The sequence below is a fragment of the Macaca fascicularis genome, chromosome 2 (genome assembly GCF_037993035.2).
Source record: "Macaca fascicularis isolate 582-1 chromosome 2, T2T-MFA8v1.1".
NCBI lineage: Eukaryota > Metazoa > Chordata > Mammalia > Primates > Cercopithecidae > Macaca > Macaca fascicularis.
The window spans coordinates 10925510-10949530 of record NC_088376.1 but is presented as its reverse complement, the minus strand read 5'-3'; the positions used below and the strand labels follow the sequence as shown (position 1 = coordinate 10949530).

At 38.8% G+C, this 24021-nt stretch overlaps 1 long non-coding RNA gene across 1 annotated transcript; it reads left to right on the top strand.

The window, feature by feature from the left end:
• The first annotated feature begins 14683 nt into the window (after positions 1 to 14683).
• Positions 14684 to 18476, top strand: LOC135969484 (uncharacterized). Its single transcript, XR_010584745.1, has 2 exons — positions 14684 to 14878; positions 18220 to 18476. It is a non-coding gene; the product is annotated as an uncharacterized lncRNA (long non-coding RNA).
• Positions 18477 to 24021: the final 5545 nt, after the last annotated feature.

Below are 24021 nucleotides of genomic sequence, written 5' to 3'. Positions count from 1 at the left end.
TTGTGATGTTAGGTCATTAATTTGTGATCTTTCTAAACTTTTTGATGTGGGTGTTTAGTGATATAAACTTTCCTCTTAATACTGACTTAGCTGTGACCTAGAGATTCCGTTATGATGTATCTTTGTTCTCATTAGTTTCAAAGAACTTCCTGATTTTTGTCTTAATTTCATTATTAACTCAAAAGTCATTCAGGAGCAGGTTGTTTAATGTTCATGTAACTATATGATTTTGAGCAATGTTTTTAAACCTTGATTTCTGTTTTTATTACATTGTGTCCGAGAGTGTGTTTGGTATGATTTTGTTTCTTTTGCACTTGCTGAGGATTGTTTTATGTCCAGCTCTGTGGTCAATTTTAGAGTATGTTCCCTGTGCAAATGAGAAGAATGTATATTATGTTGTTTTTGGATGAAGAGTTTTGTAGAGCTCTACCAGCTCCATTGAGTCCAATGTTGAGTTCAGGTCCTGAATATCTGTACTAATTTTCTGCCTCAATGATCTGTCTATTACTGTCAATGATCTGTCTATTACTGTCAATGTTAAAGTTTCTCACTATTAGTGTCTGGGACTCTAAGTCTCTTTGTAGATCTTTATAACTTCGCCCTCTAACAGACACATAGGCAGTCATAATCAGTAGAATTTTTCTCTTAGTGGTATAAAAAGCCACACATCTTTCCCTAATAGAGAGTGATGCATGGTCAGAGGTGTATGATCTTAAATACCACCTTTAGAAATATATATTACAAGACCTACAAAGTAGCAAAAATTCAGATAGTTTTAATTAAAAATGTAAGAAAGCATCAGTACTAAATGATCATACATACCTGGGGAAATAGAAATCATAGAAGCTAAAGTCTCCCAACTACAGAACTATTGTTTTCATTGTATATTTCCTACAAGGGGGGAATTTAGTTTGCACAAAATCACTAATGTTTGACTGCAGTCTGAGTAAATGATTTTGGAAACTCAAAACTCTTACATTTGAAAGGGTGAATTGTCATTCTATTTTGCTTTATAGTGTACCTAAAATTCCAGTTCCATAACCTCTGGGTCCTAAAAGTGCCTGCTCACTTATCGAAAATGACAGCTGATATCATATGGACTGAAATCCCTCCTCACATACTCTTTTGAGTTTCTTGTCTGCAGCACAAGCCAAATCAGGTAAAGGCAAAATGAACAGAAGACCTTTTCTTAACAAAGAGACAAGAAAGCAAAAGGAAGAAATCACCCTTTTGATGAAAAAATTCTCCCTAGATTCCTCTGCATATTCAACTGTAGTCTATGCAGCTATGACTCAATTAAATGATATCAACTGCCCCAAGTCAAGAATGATTTTATTTTCCCTCCTTTGTCTAAAATATAAGCTACCCACATGGGAGCCAGTTAGTCATCATCATTGTAAAAGGGCTAAGAAATATGTTGCTGTCTGATTAAATTCAAATGCTCAGGATGTATCTCCCAGCCAGAAGAGCATCTTTGTTCCTATTAGAATTTTGTCTCAGAGAATATTATCACATTTATCACCCTTCACCAGCTTTCTTAGGTAAATATGAGAGGCCATTTTCATTTTCTTGCAAAAATTAAAGAGCAAGGAGTTTGTTCAGGCAAGTAAAACAGCAAGGAAAAGCAAACAGAAACCAGATCTTCTGACCCTCTACCTAGACCCTAAGACACTTTCTTCTAGAGGTACCTTGGATTCAATAAAATAATGAAAGTTGGCAAATGCATCCCACATAAAAGGCAATTAGAATTCTTTACTTTTTCACTCCCTCCACAACAAATCCTTCAGAAATTTGGACCACAGAATCTCCAAAATACTCATCAGTTTCATCCTTTGTTCATCTCTGCTACTACCTCCATATTCCAAGCTTGCTATCATCCTATGTTGGATCATAACAAAAGCCTCCTAAGTAGCAGCACCCCTGCCTCTCCTGGCCCTCTTCAATCTACTCTTGTCATAACAAGCAGAGTAGAGTTAACAACAACAACAACAACGGAAAGGAGAGTCACTTTCCTGCTTCAAACCTCCAACTGCTTCCCATTGCACACGGAATAAAAGTAAAGCTCCTTATCATGGCCTTTAAGATACTGTGTTATCTAATTCCCTGACACCATGTCTGCTCTCAACCCCATCACACCCTCCTTTCACAACTTTTTAACCACACTTGCCTTGTCGCTGTCTCACAGTCAAGCCCATTACTATCTAAGGGCATTTGCACTAGCCAATCCCTGAACCTGAAAAGTTCTTACCCAAGATCCCAAAATGGCTGCCTGCCTTTAGTCACTGAGGTCTCAGTTTAAATGCCACTTCCTCAAAGGGCACATGTCTAACTTCACATTCTAAATAGCAGCCAGCCATTCTATTTCTCACTACCTTGTCTTATTTTACTTTTAGCACTTAGCACCACCTGATTTTAAAAATCTGTTTATTGTCTATCCCCTGCCTATCCTTGCTGGAATCTGAGGACCACGCAGGCAGAAGACTTGCCTGTCCTGCTCATTGGTATATCCCCAAAACCTGGTATAAGGTTTAACACACTGTTTTTGTTTTGTTTATACTTTAAGTTCTGGGATGCATGTGCAGAATGTGCAGGTTTGTTACCTAGGTGTACATGTGCCATGGTGGTTTGCTGCACCTAGCAACCCATCATCTAGGTTTTAAGCCCCACATGCCTTAGGAATTTGTCCTAATGCTTTCCCTCTCCTCATCTCCCATGTTCTGACAGGCCCTGGTGTGTGTTGTTCCCCTCCCTGTGTCCATGTGGTCTCATTGTTCGACTCCTACTTATGAGTGAGAACATGCAGTGTTTGGTTTTCTGTTCCTGTGTTAATTTGCTGAGGATAATGGCTTCCAGCTTCATCCATGTCCCTGCAACAGACATGATGTTATTCCTTTTTACGGCTGCATAGTATTCCATGGTGTGTTTATACCACATTTTCTTTAGTCTATCACTGATGGGCATTTGGGTTGGTTCCATGTTTTTACTATTGTAAATAGTGCTGCAATAAACATACGTGTACATGTGTCTTTATAGTACAATGACTTATATTCCTTTGGGTATACACCCAGTAATGGGATTGTTGGGTCAAATGGTATTTCTGGTTCTAGATTCTTGAGGAATCACCACACTGTCATCCACAATAGTTGAACTAATTTACACTCCCACCAACAGTGTAAAAACATTCCCATTTCTCCACAGCCTCACCAACATCTATTGTTTCTTGACTTTTTAATAATTGCCATTTTGACTGGCATGAGATGGTATCTCATTGTGATTTTGATTTGCATTTCTCTAATGATCAGTGATGTTGAACTTTTTTCATATGTTTGTTGGTCGCATGAATGAATGTCTTCTTTTGAGAAGTGTCTGTTCACATCCTTTGCCCACTTTTTGATGGGGTTGTTTGTTTTATTCCTGTAAATTTGTTTAAGTTCCTTGTATATTCTGGATATTAGACCTTTGTCAGATGGGTAGATTGCAGAAATTTTCTCCCATCCTGTGGGTTGCCTGTTCACTCTGATGACAGTTTCTTTGGCTGTGCAGAAGCTCTTTAGTTTAATTCCCATTTGTCAATTTTAGCTTCTGTTGAAATTGCTTTTGGCATTTTTGTCATGAAATATTTGCCCATACCTATGTCCTGAATGGTACTGCCTAGGTTTTCTTCTAGGGTTTTTATGGTTTTGGTTTTACAATTAAGTATTTAATCCACCTTGAGTTAATTTTTGTATAAGGTGTAAGGAAGGTGTCCAGTTTCAGTATTCAGCATATGGCTAGTCAGTTCTCCCAGCACCATTTATTAAATAGGGAATCTTTTGACCTTTGCTTGTTTTTGTTGGGTTTGTCGAAAATCAGATGGTTGTAGATGAACATATTGTTTTTTGACTAAGCTAATGATTTTTTAAAAATTCATGGGTACTGTTGTTTTAGAGGTAAAGTCCAAGTAAAAATTGGTTGGATATGCAGATAGTCATTATTTGCTTATAAGAATTGTATTAGTTCGTTCTCACACTGTTATAAAGAATACCACCAAGACTGGGTAATTTATAAAGGAAAGAGGTTTATGTGACTTACAGTTCTGCATGACTGGGGAGGTCTCAGGGAACTTACAATGATGGTGGAAAGCAAAGCAGGCATGTCTTACATGGCAGCAGGTGAGAGAGAGAATGCATGTGTAGGAGGAACTGTCAAACACTTGTAAACCCATCAGATCTCATGAGAACTCACTCACAATCACAAGAATAGCATGGGGGAAACTGCCCCCATGATCCAATCACCTCCCACCGGGTCCTGCTCTCAACACCTGGGGATTATGGGGATTACAATTCAAGGTGAGGTTTGGGTTCAGACACAGAGCCAAACCATATCAAGAATAGAATAAATGCAAATAGTTCAAGGAAACCCTATTTAACTCATACGAACATCAGTTGAGAGCATTCTATTTTACTTTGACTCAAATCCAAACATATCAACAAAATATCCACTTGAGAAAGATGGCTAGCTGTCCATCTCAAACATGATTCCTCTTCCTTAGTGTAGGATTAGGTCAGAAACTGCCTACCCAACCATGGACTATGTTTCTCAATCCTTTTCCACTCTCCTTACCTCAAGCTTATAGTTCATTGTGGCCATTTTCAGGAGTTCTAGTCACTGGAATATTGAGGCAAATAATGTGTGCCACTTCCAGGCCTGGCCCATAAAACCCTTTCATGTTGTGCTTTTCCATTTTCTTTTTCATGTCTGACTAGCAGGAATGGAGGTGGTACCCAGGACAATCTTGGGAGCCCTATGTTAAAGATGGCAGAGCTTCCATCAGTTGGGGGATCTAAGAATGACAGCATAGAAGAAACCACCATGCCGATGTTTTTACCCACTGATACTGTTACCTGAGTAAGAAACCATTCTCTGTTGTGTTTGAGCCATTACACTTATTAGGGTCTATCTGTTACTGCTATTAACCTGCTAAGTAACATTAGGTTTCAGACGAAGTAAAAGTATCACAAGATCAAGTTCAACTCAATAAAATTCTTCTCTTTGGCTCTTTGGAGACCTCCTTTGGGAGGCCGAGACAAGTGGATCACCTGAGATCAGGAGTTCGAGACCAGTCTGACCAACATGGAGAATCCCCATCTCTAATAAAAATACAAAAAGTAGCTGGGCATGGTAGCACATGCCTATAATCCCAACTACTTGGGGGGCTGAGGCAGGAGAATTGCTTGAACCCGGGGGCTGGAGGTTGCAGTGAGCTGAGGTCATGCCACTGCACTCCAGCCTGGGCAACAAGAACAAAAATCCATCTCAAAAAAAAAAAAGCCATCAACAAATTCCATAATGCTGTGTATTGGTGAGAGTCTTTTTAAATTTGCTGAGCTGAATCCTCAATGGTGTCTTTCAATCTGAAAACTTATAGCTTTCAGTTCTGGAATTATGTCCTTCATCATATCCTCTCCTTCCTTTTTTTCTGTTCACTTTCTGGAATCGCCAATATCTTTTACATCTCTATCTTCTTACTCTATTTCTGATAGATTCTTTTGATTTCATCTTCTTCTACTGGGATTTTATTTCAGAGATGATTTATTTTTTAATTCCAAGGCCTCATTCTGGTTTTTATGCTTCCTATTCTTGTTTCAGCTCTTATCTCTCTGGGGATGTTAATTGTAAGTTATTATATTTCAATTTTCTTCTGCCCTGCATTGTCTCTATGTCCTCTGAATTCATTATTATTGTTGTTTGTTTGTTGTAGTCATCTCTTTTACTCTCACGCTTGAAGGCTTTTCAGATGCCTGGTATCCTTGGCAACCCATTCATACACTCATACTTCTTTGTGACTGTGGATGGGACATGCCCACTCTCTGTCTTTTCTGTGGAGTTCTCAGGCATCTGGTTAGCCTTTGTTTGGCACTTTATATAAAATCTACAAGTCTTTTTAAATGAATTCCTTTGGTTTCCCCATAGAAAAACACATTCTGCTCCATGGCCAGAACTCCAGCTACAGAGGCCCAGGGGCTGGGGCGGGCAGGGGGCGGGGATGCGGTTAGAAAGTGAAATGAGACTTCCTTGGTTCAGTATGCACATCTTCCTCTTCCCCATGTTTCAGGCCACATATTAGACATCAGCCTTGTGCTACGTGTGGTGCCCCAACTCAGGAATGAAATGATTCTGTTTTCCAAGAGAGCAATGCTCTGGTCTCCAGTGTTGTGAGGCACAGCTAACTCCTTAGTAGTCTGTAGTAAGAAAAGGAAGTGGAGTGCCCACGATTCTTTTTCAGGCTTCCAACTAATCTCCTTGCTTTTGCTCCCAGCACCCTCCCCCTGCTCTCTCTGGCAGAGCTGAGATTCGTAGGGGTTCTGTGGGTCAGGTCAGCTCACTTCTCATAGCATCCCATTTTGGGGGTCCTTGGGTTGGCATGGTCTTTACCCCACTTTCAGAATTTTCAAAATATGTCGGCATCTCTTACTTGCTGTGGATTCCTCTCCTGTGCGCCTTTGTCCTTGGGACAAGGGCATGTCTTTAATCAATTCAATTTTTTTTTAAATAGAGATGGGATCTCACTATGTTGCCAGGCTGGTCTTGAACTATTGGGCTCATGTGATCCTCCTGCCTTTGTCTTCCAAAGTGCTAGGAGGAAATATTTTTCAATATTTTCCAATATTTTTAAGGGAAATCCAGACTAGTTTTAAGGCAACACTTAAAACTCTCATTGCTTTCCAGCACCCTGCTTTGAAAACTTTTGGAGATATCCAGATTCCTTAGTTGAGGCTATTTCCACAGTGCTCCTGAGTCTCTGTGGAATCAAATGACTCAAGAGGCTTCACGAATCCCATGTGTAACATGATCTTCAGAAAAGCAGAGAAAATGAAAAGCTTCTCTTGGATTGCAAATCATCAATTGTTTGAAAAATCCAAAGTTTGCAACATCATCTCAGGGTGGCTGCAAACATCAAACTGATAAAAGAGCCTCTCGAGCTCCTTTTCTGACCTAGGGAATTCTGTGTTTGTTTTCTGATTGTCTTGATGAGTTGCAGGAGAGCTTTTCTGTCTTGTTTTCTCTCTTCATATTTTAAAATCGAATCAGACTTGAAGTGGCTCCTCCTTGAGCATGTGCTAAAGCAACTGTGATGCCCAGAAGTCATGGCCAGAAAATCTTCCACAGGAAACAACACACTCACACATACACACCTTTAATTATTAAAACTCCCAAAGGCTCTAAAGTTCAACAAGTTCTTCCTCGGGACAGCAGGCTTGGCCCTCTTTTCCCTACTGGCTTCCCCAACCTCACCTCCTGCACAAGAACTTCAAGGACACAGCCATAAATTAGGTTGACATCCAGAAGCCCCTCCATCTAAAACTGATGGAGAATCACTAAAACTGGGAAGGTTATCTCCTGTGGGGCTGTGTATCTCTGCTACTCTCTCATTAATAAGAGAATTTTACTTCCTTGGGCAAAATGGAGCATAGCTGTCACTTATTCATGACAGAGAAATCATAATATTATTTCAGTTTATCTTCAGCACCTCTCCAATTCTCATTGAGTTATTCTGGGTGCAAACCAGGTTATTTTTGGTATTTCCAATGTATTAAGCTTCACGAAGAAAAGAGGCAGAAAAGCAGAGTATTTAGGATCCCAGTATTAAACACACTTGGATTGAAATCCTGGCTCCACCACTACCTACCTAGGATGTTTAGTAATATCTGAGTATTATTGGTTATTTGATTTATAATATTCACAATTATCTATGAAATACATAATAATATAAACTTTCAATAGGCAGTGAGAAGGATTAAATTTAATAAAGCATATAAGGAGCTAACTTACGTGGCATATAGCAAATGCTCAATAAATTTAGGCTGTCGTCATTGTAATCAGGAAGATAAAGTACATGTGTGTGCATGTTTAGTTATGGTAGATGGGTGATTTTTGAGTTGCAGAGATTTTGAACTCTTAAACGAAGGAATACTATCATCTCCATGCTGGACAGACTTTCTGATGGCTCCAGTTTAATTTCCATCATAATGTTGTGGGACTTTCTCCTCAGTTTAGCTAAAAATGGGGTCCTTGCCACAAGACCATGAAATATTAGGCTCGCAGACACTTCGAAGCATGAGAAAAATGGAATTTATTGGGCAAAAGGAAAAAAACTCAGCAACATGAGATAGTTTCCTGTAAACATGCTCCCACATCAGATTGAATCCCAGTGTCCACCCAGGAAGAAGAGGGGCCAGGCTCCCCACCACTGCAACCGGCATGAACTTCCCAAATCTCTACCCAGATGCACAGTCCTCCCAGTGTGCAGGCCAGTCAGAGGTTCTCCAGGAATCCCTTTATACTTGGCTATCTCAATAACTCAACCACAACTCCCCTGCCAAGGACAGTTCACACTGCCTCTCAGAACTGAGCTCATGTAATGGCAGCTTATGTCATCTTCAGAGAGCTCAGCTGTTAGAAAATCATTCTGATTGTCAGCTAAAATACTGTTCTTTATAATTTTCATCTGTTGGTTACACAGCCTCTTGAAGGTGCATGATGCGAGTCTAAGCTCATCTTCACTTCACGGTCCTCCAGGAACGTGAACACAGCTAACAAGTGCCCCGTGAGCTTTCTTTTGACTGAGGTCACTAAACTGAATATGTCCATTGCCTTCCATGGCTTGTCTCATGTTTTGTTCCCAGGTCCCTCTTCTCCTGGACACACTTTATCTTCACCATGAGTGGTACCCAGGACTGAATGCACTGTTGAAGCTGTGCTCTCACCAAGGCAAAGCACAGTTCATCTCTTTCTCAACGAATTTTAAATCTACTGAGCTCCATGAGTATTCTAAAAAGACCATATGAAAGGAATCCATATGCCAGACAAAAGAAACTAAAACCAAGATCCAGTAAAGTTCAGCCCATTAAAATTCCTTTAAATTGTGCCCAGGACTGGCTATCTTAAAACTGGTTCCTGTGCCTTTATTTATCACAGCATGTGCTGAAAAACTGTGAGACAGAATGAAGTCTTCAGGGTACTGGATTTCCTAGACTATCTTTTCGACTCAATTCCGAGAACCAGTCCCACAATTAAAATCAAATTTGGGTCCAAGTTCCACCTCTGCCATTTACCAAAAACAAATTTTACAGGCTGTGTGACCTTGTTTGCCTCCCTGAAAGTTCCTTGACTCTTTGCGGTTGAAGCAGTAATTTCTGCCTCCCATGACTGTGGAGAGAAGCCTGTGGTCAATGCTTGTCCCATCCACACGGGGTCTGCAGCAGGAATTGCTCTGTGGTACTGCCACTGCCTGCCTTGAGAACACCCTCCAGATCACTCTTGTTGCAGGGACTCTCTCTGCTCTCCACTTAAAAAGCAACATATTGGAAAGTTAAAAAGACTATTAGCAGAATGGACTCTTTGAGTAAAAGAACTGTGAAATGGGGCTAAGGGACCTAGAATTTACTTCCGTCCAGCTCATATGACCTTGGGCAAGTTCCAGTGTGTGTGCATGTAAACCAGACAGAGCCTCAGTTTCCTTAGTTGTAAAACAGGGATCTGGTTAATTGGAAGATTCTTTCCTAATCTAATGATTTGTGATTCTAATTTACTCTCTCCTCCTCCAGCTTACATCATTGTTTGATATTTCCCAGAAGTATACTTCAGAAAGCTAAATTTTGCAGTTCCTGGAAACGTTCATGCTTATGCCTCAAATGGTCATTTAAATTATTTCTTCTTACCCCTTTTGTGACTGGCTGAACTTTGGAGCTATACAGTACGTCAGTATGTGTGTGATTTCTATTTCCCAGGCAGTGAGAGTTATTCTAAGGATAAAGAGACAGGTCAGTAATCACTCAGGCCTCATGCTGAGTGTACCCATGTGCCTTCCTCGAGATTTGCTGAATGAGAGAGATGCTCTACATAGCTGCCTGGCAGGTGTCAGGGGGCCAAGTCTTCCAAGTAGCAAGCTTGCCTTGCAATATTGCCTAAGTAACGACTTCACTGTAATATCCAGAATCCAGACATCTAGGCAGCAACAAACAATAAATGCAGAAAAAAATAACACCCCAATATTTCTATGACACCAATGAACACTTTTCATTGTGTCACATCCGTTGCAATAATATTGACCCTAAAACCCAACTCTAGAATTTGTAAAACAATTTTACTCCCAATAGTTTATAATAACAACGATCTTACAACATAGGTGTGCCATGGCAGGAAAGAGCAGGGCTGAGATGATTACTATTTTGCCCTGGTAGAAAAAAAAAAAAAATTGTTTCTAAGTGAAGATAAAGTACTTTGCAAGGTTTCACAGAGAGACAAAAAGAAGTGACAAAATCAAGACTTGAACTCAAATCGTCTGCCTCAAAATCCTTCATTCAGTCCAGTAGACCACATTGCCTCTCACTATCATCAACTTGACTCTCACAGGTGCTAAATGCCAAGAAGGACCAGTGAAAAAGGACAAATAGACACATCACGGTAGAAGCTGGAAACTCCAAGGACAGGGGACTATGTAGATGTCAGAGTGATGGAGAGGTGGTCCTTGACATAGGAACAAAACTTAGAGTAATATTACACTTCTTATCAGCATCTCTTGGATATTAGAAGACAACAAAAACTTCAAATTTCAGAGGGAATGGGATTTGAACATAGAATTCTGTATTCAGTCAAACCATCAGTCCAATGTAAAAGCAAAATTCAGACACTTTTGGATGTGCAAAATCTCAAGAAGTGTAAGCCCTTATGCTAATTGAAAATATACTACTCGAGATGTGGTCTTCCACCAAAATAGAACCAAAATTTGAGAAAGAAGATGAAATGAGATACAAGAAGCAGCAGCGGCCGAGAATAGCTGATGCGTAAGGAAGACTTGAAATCAGGTAAGAGAGAATCCAGTAGATAGAGGGTCTCCTTTACCTGAAACATGAGTGGTGTAGAACTGTTTCTTCCCTATGACTTAATCCACGCTTCCTGGTTCTATATTGAATATTATTTGCATAATCATTATATTGTTAATTCTGGACTTTACTTTTCTTTTAAAAAAATCCATGTATTATATAATCACGTAAAATGTATTTACAATGACAGAAGAGAATGCAGATGTAACAAATTTAGATCGTATAAAAATAATTACAGAGGAAAGAAAAATTTGGAGGTAGAAGAGTGCATTAGTGTCATTTCCCTTTTACTGTTTATAACTGTCTAAAGGTGCTAAATCATGAAATAGACTTTAGTTATATCACTTAAATTTGTGAAGACAACCAGTAAAGTTCCAAAAATAATAATCAAGCTAACAAAATTTCAGAGGTGAGGGGGAAATAAAAAGTAGATAGCAATATAAATAAGTAAACGTCTCGGCTCTCATATAATAGCTTCTCTCCAGGAAATAATAGCTCTCTTGAGAATTAAGAAATCAAAAAGTAGGAACCCACATGTATTATATAAAGTTATAACAATAATTGCTAGTAAAATTAACAAGAAAGAATACTGACGGTGGCTGTCTTCGGTAACAGGGGTTGATGATGAATTAGAGGATTATTTTACATTTTATTTTTGCTATTTTGCACCGTTTGAATATTTTAAATTCTATGCATGCATTAATTATATATTTAAAGAAAGGAAAATTTATTCTATTTGAATATCTAATAACATGCAGATACAAATCTGGATCATGGTTTGACTATATGCTGGCATATACCTAAAATTATACAAGGAAAAGAAAGAAAGGACTTTTAAAAATCAGGTTTGTCTCCTTTACTTTAAAAATGAAATATTATGACCTAGGAGAAAGAAAGTAAATAACTTCCTAAAGATACTTTACAGTGCTGACCATAAAACTCAAATTAATATTCTGTTCAAGAATTCAGTTAAATCATTTTTGTAAGGTCGCCAACATTGTCCCAACTTTGAAACACTGCCACTATCAAAATTTGGGGCTTTTGCACAATTGTACCAGCCTACCAACACCTGATCTCAAAAAGAGACCTGAGTTTAATCTCCTTGTCTCCCTCTTTCTTCTTTTTGTGGTTTATGAACCCTTGTATGTAATAAATACATTGCTTATGAAAGCAGGCAAAGATATGATACCATAAATGGTATGTCATTGCCTGCTTTCATAAGTAATGTATTTACAAGAGTTCATAAACCACAAAGTGTTAGAACAATGTTCTTAACACCATTTGTATGCTTAGTTTGTCTGCCATAGTACAGGGAAGAGCCTATACAAACTTTGGAAGGATTTACACAAGCAAACATGTTTTGTTGTCTCTCAAGAAGCCTGTCAAAGTGATCTGGGCAGAAATTCCGGCCCCTGTGACCTACCAGGCCTTTGAATCAGACTGTTTCTGTGACAGGACATGGTCCTCTCAAGGGGCATTTTTTCTACTTGTTCCTTGACCAAGCAGAGGTGCCGAACAGGAACAGAGATATTCCCCAGGCTTAGCTTTTCTTCCTTCCCTCCCTCCCTTCCTGCCTTCCCTCCCTCCCTCCCTGCCTTCCCTCCTTCTTTCTTTCCTTCCTTCCTTCCTTCCTTCCTTCCTTCCTTCCATCCATCATTTTCCTTTCTTCTTTGTCTTGTCTCCTCTTCCTTCTTCTTCTAATAGATTAATTTCAACAGAGAACTTAGCTTCAATATTTTTGTAGCTTTGGCTTTCTCAGCCCCCTGCACTAACCCCTTACATCCCTGTGTGTGCAATTAACAGGTGTCTCATCAGTCTCCACAGTGCCGTGTGTTTTACTATCTCCCTGAGCTTGATCACATGGTTTACTTTGTCTGAACTGTCTTCCCCACCCACAACGCCCATTACCACAAGCTCAAATCCTACCCCACCTTCTAGCCTCAGCTCATGGATCAGCCTCCTTTATTAAATCTTCCTTGATCTTCCCAAATATAAGAAATTGCTCCCTCCTTGACTTGCTATAGCTTTTAATCTAGTACTGTTTGTGGCATAAACCTCTATCCCTCATACTGAAGTTATATTTATGAGTGTACCTCAACATTTTACCATTCTGCGGGATTCATGTCTTAGTTGTCTCTCTGCTCTTCTATTGCACAAGACCTGGCACATATTAAGTGCTCAACAAATATCTACTGATTTCTATTGGTTTTTTAAAGTTTGCACACTAGTAAAGTCAAGACTGGAACCCAGGTTTTTGGCAGCTGTTCCCGTGTCCTCTTCACTACACCACATGGTCTCACATATTTTACCACACATTTAAACAGCTGATCTGAGCATTTTTAGCTGTGACAGAGAATCAAAGGAACAGTCATGACCCGTCCCAGCTTGATATCAATTCAAGCTGACAAGGTAAAGCATAAGGTATAAAAGTGTCCCCGGATGAAGCAAACATTGGGATTTGCCATTTTGATATTTCATACATAACAAAAACATGTCAGACCCCATTAGTCACCTTCAACATCCTTTAAAGAAAGGGAAGAAGATGTTTGGTGAAGTGTCATGGCTGCTTCTTACTTTTTAATCTGTTGTCCTCAGGTGAAGGGATAAACTGTTGTCCAAAAGTGGTTTGCACTAGAGAAAACCTTCACAAAGCATTAGGCTTGTCATGTATACTTTCTGAGGTCACCACAAGTCGTGTGGTGATTTGAGGTTGAAAACTAAGAGGCTAAATCATTTAATAAACCTGACTTCCAGGGAACAGATTTTTTTTTTAAAAAAAGAGCAAAATGTTTTATTTATCATAGTCATTCTTTCCCCCAAAAGACTTCTGCACCATTTTTATCCTTTAAAAAATTGAAACCATAATCCCAGTCTAAATATTGCTGAGTTTCCTTTCCTATTTCATCCTGGGCATAAAATAAGCAATAATGCATCAACCTAAGTGTATGAACCACTAAAGACAATTTAGCTACATTCATATTTTCCTTTCATAACTCAAGTCAAGGTAAACATCTATAGCGACTGTACATTAACATGAAAAGTTTCCAATCAAACCTTGATTGTCTAAATCTCTAGTTTTCCACAATGCCAAAATGAGCTCGTATCCTAGTCACCTGTCTTCCTCATTGTACACAACCCACTTACATGAGATCTCTATGACCCGATGTAATTCAAGTGCCCTGTTCTTTTTGGCAAATAGAGGCTTGAAAGAACACACTGTCTGAAATACACATTGATTTTCACAGTGTAACAAAAAATATTTTATCTAAGACTTCTTAAGAAAAATAAGTCCAGGCACTTGATATGAGAGCAATCCTGGATTTTTATATAATAGGTAGTATCTAGACACTTATAGTCACACCACTCTTCTAGAGGTTCAGAGCGCTTTATACTTGAGGGATGAATCCACAGGAATATCCTTTAAATTGCTGCTGCAGGTAAATCATTTGTGGTGTGTTATTCATTTACCTCTCCTCGCTTATTCAACTAAGAGATTTTTCCCTTCTTTTACAGGGAATGTCACTCTCTGAAATGAGTATCTCTTTCATAGTGTTACTGCTACAAATAATATAAATGTTCATTAGAAAGCATAAATCATCTCAAAGCAAAGATGAGAAGCTAGGTCCCATTTGGACATTGCAGTGGGTTAAACAGTGTCATCCAAAAACACATGTCTGAGTCCTAAGCCTCAGCACCTGCCAAAGTGACCTTATTTGAACATAGGATCTTTGTGGATAAAATTGAGTTAAGAATCTCAGGATGAGATTATCCTATATTTAGCTTAGGCCATAAATATAATGATTGGTGGCTTTATAAGAGATTTGACACACAGACCCAGAGAGAAAGGCAATGTGAAGATGGACACAGAGATTGGAGTGATGCAATTACAACCCAAGGAATGTCAGGGATTGCCACAAACACCAGAAGCCAGGAAAGAGGAAAGAAGGCTAATTGATCCCCCAGAGGAACAAACTCAGCTGACACCTAATGTCAGACTTCTGGCCTCCAGAACTGTAAGAGAATAAGTTTGTGGTTCTTTTGTACGGCCCAGGAACTAATATGGATACATGGATGGGTACTTAAATAGAAATGATTGGCTCAGCAGAAAAAGAAACATACATGTATATGCATGCATATGTGTGTACACACACATGTGTAGATTTGGAGTCATTACTGTGATCACAGAGTCTCCTGCTCTATTATGAGAATGGTAACTAAAAGGAGTATTCAATAAATATTTGTTCCATGAATGAATAATTGCTTTATCAGAAAACTAACCATGCATGTGCTATACAAGATGTGAATCGGCTACAGCTATACTTAGATGTAGATCAACTACAAGTCTTCTTGACACTGGAAGAAGTAAAGAGATTGCTCAGTCACTTCTCCCCCAATCTCTGTTAGAGGTGTCAACAGGGAAAAGCCAACAAGTTCCCCTCCCCAAAGTCTCCTCTGATCCCTCCCCTCAGACCACTGAAAGGGATCTCTTTTGATCTCTGAGCTCTCACGGTTCCTCTGTGTTGCCTTCCATTACAGCCAATTGTGCATAAAGGTCTCTGTCATATTAAACCAAACAAGTGGAGGGCAATTCTGTACAGTGGAAAGTGGTTGCATTTGAAATATTGGTACCTAAACTTTCTTTTTACTATGGCCCAGAGTAACGTGCATTCAGGCTCATCTGTAAAGCAGGAATAAAAAGCACCGTCAGACATTCCTCACAATCTTTCTGAGTGTTGCAAATAAAATATTTGGAGTGAAAGTGTAGCCAGGAAGAGCATGCAACAGAAACAGTATAAACCAGAAAATTCAGTTCACACTAGAAACAAACATAGAGGACCATTTCTCTTTGCATCCCTCAAAACACAGCTCAACACAGTTCTGCACTATAGAGGGTCTCAGTAAATGTCTGTGCTATCAACAAGGAGTGTCTAAGTAGAGCAGAGTCTCACTCAGATTAGAACGATGAGCTTCAGAAAAGAGTTGGTTAAAGATTCTTGAAAACAAACAAATGAGCCAACTAGTTAAATGGACTCTTCCTAATTCCACAAAGGGCATCTTCGGGAACAAAATAACCTAGTACTTCTATTAGCAGAGGGGCTTGAGCAGCCCTGGGCAGGCTCATCCCATGCAAATGGAAGGCCATGGTCATGGTCACTGTCAGGGTCATGGACAGCATGGCCAGAAGGCCAAGAGATCACTTTGACATCTCCGGGTTTCAGACTGTAAAAACTGTTAACATCTCACATTTGGCATTTTCTAATTTTGTAGAATCATAATGAGGCACTTTATTTCTTATTTTTGGATAACTGCTAACTGGATTCTGATTTAATGTGAAAATTTGGGACTTTTTATTTCTCCCATCAAAGTTCCTACTCTTACTCTATTTCAGGCCCTTGCCAAAGAGTATTATTCTTACAACATTATGATTCAGTTGATTTATGGAACATCTAGATAGAGCTTCTCTAGTTGTCAGGCAAACTTAAGAAATTTCACTGAATAACTAATAAAGCAGAGACTTACAGAGTTTTTTTTTTTTTTTCAGGAGTTCTTAAGCAGAAATCCATGGGCCCCTAAGGTCTCTATATGGGTGTCAGGAATATTCTAACACCCCCTCCCCAAATTGTTTGTACATTTGCACATGTATGTGTATTGTGGGGGAGATCACTTCCAGCAGATCTAGAACAGGCTAAAAACCACTGAATCACTTCGATTTTCTCTTGTAAAATATTTTTACTAATATGTTTCCCATGTGCCAGGTCTTCTGCAGGTGCTTTACCTACATTATCTCATTTAATACTCAAAACAACCTTCTCCCTTAGATATTTTTATTGTCACTACTAATGAAACAGTTGAATAACTTGGCTTAGTTTGATTTAACCTAACTTGACCAAGGTTACTCCACTAGCAAGACGGGCAGGATTCCAATTTGCCACATTCTGAAGAGCGTTTACACACTCCACTGCACAATAGCCATTTTCACTAACATGGTTTAGTTTTGTGTGTTGTTATTTATCACAGGGAACACTCTTCCAGAGCCACTGATTTCTGGATGAAGTTGAAGGTCACCACTATAAGCTGGGTCAGGTTCTACCATCTTATGCTGCCACAGGGCTCAGACACTAGGGTGGCGGGCCGAGCAAGAGAGGAGGGAGGACCTGCTGCTTTGAGGAGCAGGATGGACATGTGGGAGCTGCCTGACTGTGGCTCTGTGAAGCAATGCCAGAGCAGAATCTTGCTCCGGTCCCTCTTACAAGTGGGAACTGAGACCCAGAAAGCAGAACTGTCCCTGCCTAAAACATTAATTAGCCCAGAGCACAAAGTAAAGGAACTTGTAAAGACTGGGAGGTGGGACTCCCTGGTTCAAGTCCAGGTTCTGCCTGCTGGGCAACCTCAGGAAAGTCTCCTCATCTGTTCCTCAGTTTCCTCATCTGAAAAATGTGGAGATTGAATTAGATTATTTCAGAGTCATCTTCCACCTCATCACAGTGAGGTGACTTACTCAAGCTTCCCTTTTGGATATATTTTGATCATGTATTATAAAAGTGCAAAGTATTGGAATGATAAATCAAATCTCATAGTTTTCAAGGTCGTAAACAGAGTCTGGGAGGATATTTTTATTTACAAATCATCACTTTATAAAAAAAAAGGCACATTGAAAGTTAATAGAAGTCATTATTGGTGAAATCATCAGCAAAAATAGCAGGACGTGATCCAGGGTAGGTAATTTAAGATGATGGATTATCAAAGAGCTTGTCTCTTGTCAGCTCAAAAAGCTTTCTGACTGCTTGCTTTCCATTTCTAAAGCGTCAAACTCAAATAGCTCTTCACAAAAACAATATAGCTAGAAAAAGTAACATCACTGCTTTATGAAGCCTAGTGCCAACCACCACCCCTTTTCTGTTCTCTCATCTTTATCTCACAGTGCTGCAAAGAAAGGGAATGGTCATTTATCATATGCCATCGCATGTGATAATCTCAACAACCTTAGCAGAATGTTTTTAAGATTCTCATTTTATTGATGAGAAAACTGACACTCAAGAAGTTAAACAGGACAGAGTTAGCAAGTACTGAAACTTGAATTAGAAAAGGTGGCTGTAGCCTCCACATTCACCAGGAACTAAATGGAGTTAAAGTTCAGACTTTCATTTTCAGATCAAGAATAACCTATTTATTGACCTTTCACAATCCCCAGTGTTATGAGTAAATTATGTCCCCCAAAATTGTATGTTGAAATCCTAACTCCCAGAACCTTAGCATGTAATGCAAATTGGAGGGACAGTCTTCACGAAGATAATCAAGTTAAAATTAGGTCCTTAGAGTGCACCCTAATCCAATATGACTGGTGTCTTTATAGAAAGGGGAAATTTGAAGATGGAAACAGACATGTGCAGGAAAAATGCCATGTGAAGATGAAAGCAGAGACCATGGTGATGTTTCTATGAGCCAAGAAACACCAAAGGTTCCCAGCAAACCACCAAAAGATGGGAGAGAGGCATGGACCGGACTCTCTTTTACAGCCCTCAGAAGGATCCAATTCTGCCAATGCCTGGATTTCCAACTTCCAGCCTCCAGAATTGTGAGACAATAAATTTATGTTGTTTAAGCCACCAAGTTTGTGGTACTTTGTTACAGCAGCCCTAGCAAACTAATACATTCAGTAAGGTGGATATTAGAGGCCAGTACTGTTTTCATGAGTACCAACAGTCACAGCCATGGCAGTCCCTCACATTCAGTACAAAGCTCTTCCCATCCATGAGTGTTTTCAGCTGCCCACGACAAAGACGAAATATTAACTTAGTCTCCTCCATTATCCTAGTAACCAAGTAGCAGAATCAAAATTTAGACCCAAGATACTCTGTTTCTAGGTTCAGTGTGAATCCCCTGTACAATACTAACTTCCAGGGACATGTACCAGGGCCATGATCCTGAACATATCAGTATCATGCCCATCCTTTCACCTTTGTAATTTCCAATGATAACGTGAAGGCTTCTCAGGGCTTTGCACATTCCCTGATGGAGTGTAGCATGGAGAAACTTGAATGACTGTCTCATTTTTCAGAAGACTCCTCCAACAGAGAAGGATTTTAGGAATGAAAGCTTAAGGTTTTTCTGCATCTGGCCAAGGAAGATATTAAAGGAGTTAGCCCAAAGCCGCTACTCCCAATGCAATATGCATTTATTGACTTTCTACCATGCTCCTAGTACTGCGCTGGGCCCTTGGAAGATGATGGTGACTAAGACACGGCTCTTATTCTCAACAGCTCATAACCAGGGAGAGGCAGACATGTAAAGAGAGATTTCCTAGAGGTGCACTTAGCCCAGACTGATGGTTCAGAGACATCTTCTGGGAAGAGTTGATGGCTGAGCAGAGGACCCACATTTGCTCTCATAATTCTCCTAAATGTCACACAGGTCCCCTGAAAAACAAAAGCTTCCAGAACACCTCAGAAAACTCATCACCCAACATGCTGGATGAAAAATGAAATAAAATATCTGCCTTCCAAATTTTATAACTTCTTTCCTCCTTCCAAAAATAGTTCTCACTGCCATCTTAGTGACGGTGGGAAATTTTGTATGTCCTATAAAAAGCTAATACTGTTCTATATTCTGGATAGTCTATATTTTTTTAGCACTTCCTCTGTGCTAGATACTTTGCTAAGTACTTTTCATATTCGACCTTATTTAGTTTCCACTTTATCGATGAGTAAACTTTAAAAGGTTAATTAATTTAAAAGGTTAATCAATTTACCCATTGTCATAAAAGTGGCAGAGAATGAAAGTTCTCTGCTTAATATCCACTCTACTCTCTTCCTTCAGAATAGACTCCAGTTTTATTCAGTCAATAAAACACTCAGCTAAAAACTATATTTCCCAGCTTCCCTTATGATTTAAGTAGACATTTGACATAGTCACTTGTAGGGAGCTGGTTCTACAAAACTCTTTAAAGGAGTCTGAATAAGACTGCACATGCTACTGTGCTTCTTACCCTTCTCTATGCTTCTTTAAAAAAAATCTATTGGTTGTTAGGGTACAGGTGGTATTTGGTTACATGACTAAGTTCTTTAGTGGTGATTTGTGAGATTTTGGTCCACCCACCACCTGAGCAGTATACACCGCACCTTATTTGTAGTCTTTTATCCCTTACCCCCCTTGCATCCTTCCCCCCAAGTCCCCAAAATCCATTGTCCATTGTATCATTCTTATGCCTTTGCATCCTCATAGCTTAGCTCCCACATATCAGTGAGAGCATACCATGTTTGGTTTGCCAATCCTGAGTTACATCACTTAAAATAATAGTCTTCAATCTTGCCCAGGTCACTGCAAATGCCATTAATTCATTCCTTTTTATGGCTGTGCAGTATTCACATATATATAAAACACAGTTTCTTTATCCATTCATTGATTGATGGGCATTTGGGCTGCTTCCATGATTTTGAATTGCAAATTGTGTTGCTATAAACATGCATGTGCAAGTATCTTTTTCGTATAATGACTTCTTTTCCTCTGGATAGATACCCAGTAGTGGGATTGCTGGATCACATGGTAGTTCTACTTTTAGTTCTTTAAGGAATCTCCACACTGTTTTCCATAGAGACTGTATTAGTTTTTCATTCCCACCAGCAGTGCAGAAGTGTTCCCTGATAACCACATTCAACATCTACTGTTTTCTGATTTTTTTTATTATGGCCATTCTTGCAGGAGTAAGGTGGTACCCACTGTGGTTTTGATTTGCATTTCCATGATTATTAGTAATGTTGAGCATTTTTTTCACCTGTTTGTTGGTCATTTGTATATCTTCTTTTGAGAATTGTCTATTTATGTCCTAAGTCCTTTTATTTTTATTTATTTATTTATTTTTATTTTTTATTTTTTGACATGGAGTCTTGCTCTGTCACCCAGGCTGGAGTACAGTGGCATGATCTCGGCTCACTGCAGCCTCCACCTCCTGGATTCAAACAATTCTCCTGCCCCAACCTCCCGAGTAGCTAGGATTACAGGTGTGTGCCACCATGCCCAGCTAATTTTTGTATTTTTAGTAGAGACGGGGATTCACCATGTTGGTCAGTCTGGTCTCGAGCTCCTGCCCTCAGGTGATCTGCCCACCTCAGCCTCCCCTTAGGCCACTTTTTGATGGAATTTTTGTGGCTGTTGTTGTTGTTGTTGTTGTTGATTTGTTTTAGTTTGTTGCAGATTCTGAATATTAGTCCTTTGTCAGATGTACAGATTGTGAAGATTTTCTCCCACTCTGTAGGTTGTCTGTTCACTCTGCTGACTGTTCCTTTTACCATGCAAAAGCTCTTTAGTTTAATTAAGTTCCAAGTATTTATCTTTGTTTTGATTGCATTTGTTTTTTGGTAATTGGTCATGAAATCCTTGCCTAAGCAAATGTTTAGATGTGTTTTTCCAATGTTATCTTCTAGAATTTTTATAGTTTTAGGTCATAGATTTAAGTCCTTAATCCACCTTTTTATATAAGGTGAGAGATGAGGATCCAGTTTCATTTTCCTACATGTGGCTAGCCAATTATCCCAGGACCACTTTTTGGAAGGGGTGTTCTTTCCCCACTTTGTTTTTGTTTGCTTTGTCAAAGATCAGTTGGCTGTAAGTATTTGGGTTTATTTCTGAGTTCTCTGTTGTGTTCCATTGGCCTATGTGCCTATTTTTATACCAGTACCATGCTATTTTGGTGACTACGGCCTTATAGTGTAGCATGAAATCAGTTAGTGTGATGCCTCCAGATTTGTTGTTTTTGCTTAGTCTTGCTTTAGATATGTGGGCTCTCTTTTGGTTCCATATACATTTTGGAATTGCTTTTTCTAATTCTATGAAGAATTCTAGTGGTATTTTGATGGGAACTGCATTGAATTTGTAGACTGCATTTGGCAGTATGGTCATTTTCACAATATTGATTCTGCCCATCCATGAGCATGGGATGAGTTTCCATTTGTTTGTGTGTTCTATGATTTCTTTCAGTAGCGTTCTGTAGTTTTCCTTGTAGAGGTCTTTTGCCTCGTTGGTTAGGTTGGTTGGTTAGGTAATTAAAAAAAATACATTTTTATTTATTTTATTTATTTATAATAAATAAAATTAAATACATTTTTATTTATTTATTTATTTATTTATTTTTGCAGCTATTGTAAAAGGGCTTGAGTTCTTGATTTGATTCTCTGCTTGGTCGCTATTGGTATATACAAGAGCCACTGATTTGTGTACATTAATCTTCTATCTGGAAACTGCTGAATTCTTTGATCGTTCTTAGGAGTTTTCTGGAGGAGTCTTTAGAGTTTTCAAGGTAAACGATCATATTTTCAGCAAACAGTGACAGTTTGGCTTCCTCTTTACCAATCTGGATGCCCTTTATTTATTTCTCTTGTCTGATTGCTCTGGCTAGGACTTCCAGTACTATGTTGAAGAGGAGTAGTGAGAGTGGGCATCCTTGTCCTATTCCAGTTCTGAGAGGAAATGCTTTCAACTTTTCCCCATTCAGTATTATATTGGTTGTGGGATTGTCGTAGATGGCTTTTATTACATTAGGGCATGTCCCTTATATGCCAATCTTGCTGAGAGTTTTAATCATAAAGGATGCTGGATTTCGTCAAATGCTTTTTCTGTATCTATTGAGATGATCATGTGATTTTTGTTTTTAATTCTGTTTATGTGGTTTGTCACATTTATTGACTTGCATTTGTTTAACCATCCCTGTATCCCTGGTATGAAACCCACTTGATCATGGTGGATTGTCTTTTTGATATGCTGTTGAATTCAGTTAGCTAGTATTTTGTTAAGGATTTTAGCATCTATGTTCATCAGGGATATCAGTCTGTAGTTTTCTTCTTTGGTTACGTCCTTTCCTGGTTTTGGTATTAGCGTGATGCTGGCTTCATAGAATTAATTAGGGAGGGTTCCCTCTTTCTCTATCTTGTGGAATAGTGAAAAAAGGATTGGTACCAATTCTTCTTTGAATGTCTGGTAGAATTCTGTTGTGAATCCATCCAGTTCTGGACTTTTTTTATTGAAAATTTTTAAATTACCATTTCAATCTCGCTGCTTGTTATTGGTCTGCTCAGAGTATCTAATTCTTCCTGATTTAAGCTAGGAGGATTGTATTTTTCCAGGAATTTATCCATCTCTTCTAGGTTTTCCAGTTTATGTGTGTAAAGGTATTCATAGTAGCCTTGAATGATCTTTTGTATTTCAGTGGTGTCAGTTGTAATATTCTCTCATTTCATTTCCTGATGAAGTTATTTGAATTTTCTTTCTTTTCGTGATTAATCTTGATAATGGTCTATCTATTTTATTTATCTTTTCAAAGAACCAGCTTTATGTTTCATTTATTTTTTGTATTTTTTTTGTTTGTTTGTTTCAATTTCATTTAGTTCTGCTCAGGTTATTTTCTTTCCTCTGCTGGGTTTGGGTTTGGTTTATTTTTGTTTCTCTAGTTCCTTAAGGTGTGACCTTGGGTTGTCAGTTTGTGCTCTTCCACTCTTTTTGATGTAGGTATTTAGGGCTATGAACTTTCCTCTTGGCACTGCCTTTGCTGTATCCCAGAGCTTTTGATAGGTTGTGTCATTATCGTTGTTCAGTCCAAAGACTTTTTAAATTTCCATCTTGATTTTGTTTCAACCCAATGCTTATTTGGGAGCAGGTTATTTAATTTCCTTGTACTTGCATGGTTTTGAAGGTTCCCTTTGGAGTTGATTTCTAGTTTTATTCCATGGTGGTCTGAGAGAGTGCTTGATATAATTTCAATTTTCGTAAATTTATTGAGGCTTATTTTATGGCCTATCATATTGTCCATCTTATGGTCTATCTTGGAGAAAGTTCCATGCACTCTTGAATAGAATGTATATTCTGTGGTTGTTGGATGAAATGTTCTGTATATATCTGTTAAGTCCATTTGTTCCATGGTATAGCTTAAATCCATTGTTCCTTTGTTGACTTTCTGTCTTGATGACCTGTCTAGTGCTGTCAGTGGAGTATTGAAATCCCTCACTATTATTGTGTTGCTGTCTATCTCATTTTTTAGGTCTATTAGTAATTGTTTTATAAATCAGGGAGCTCCAGTGTTAGGTGCATATATGTTCAGGATTGTGATATTTTCCTGTTGGACAAGGTCTTTTACCATTATATAATGTCCCTCTTTGTCTCTTTTAAC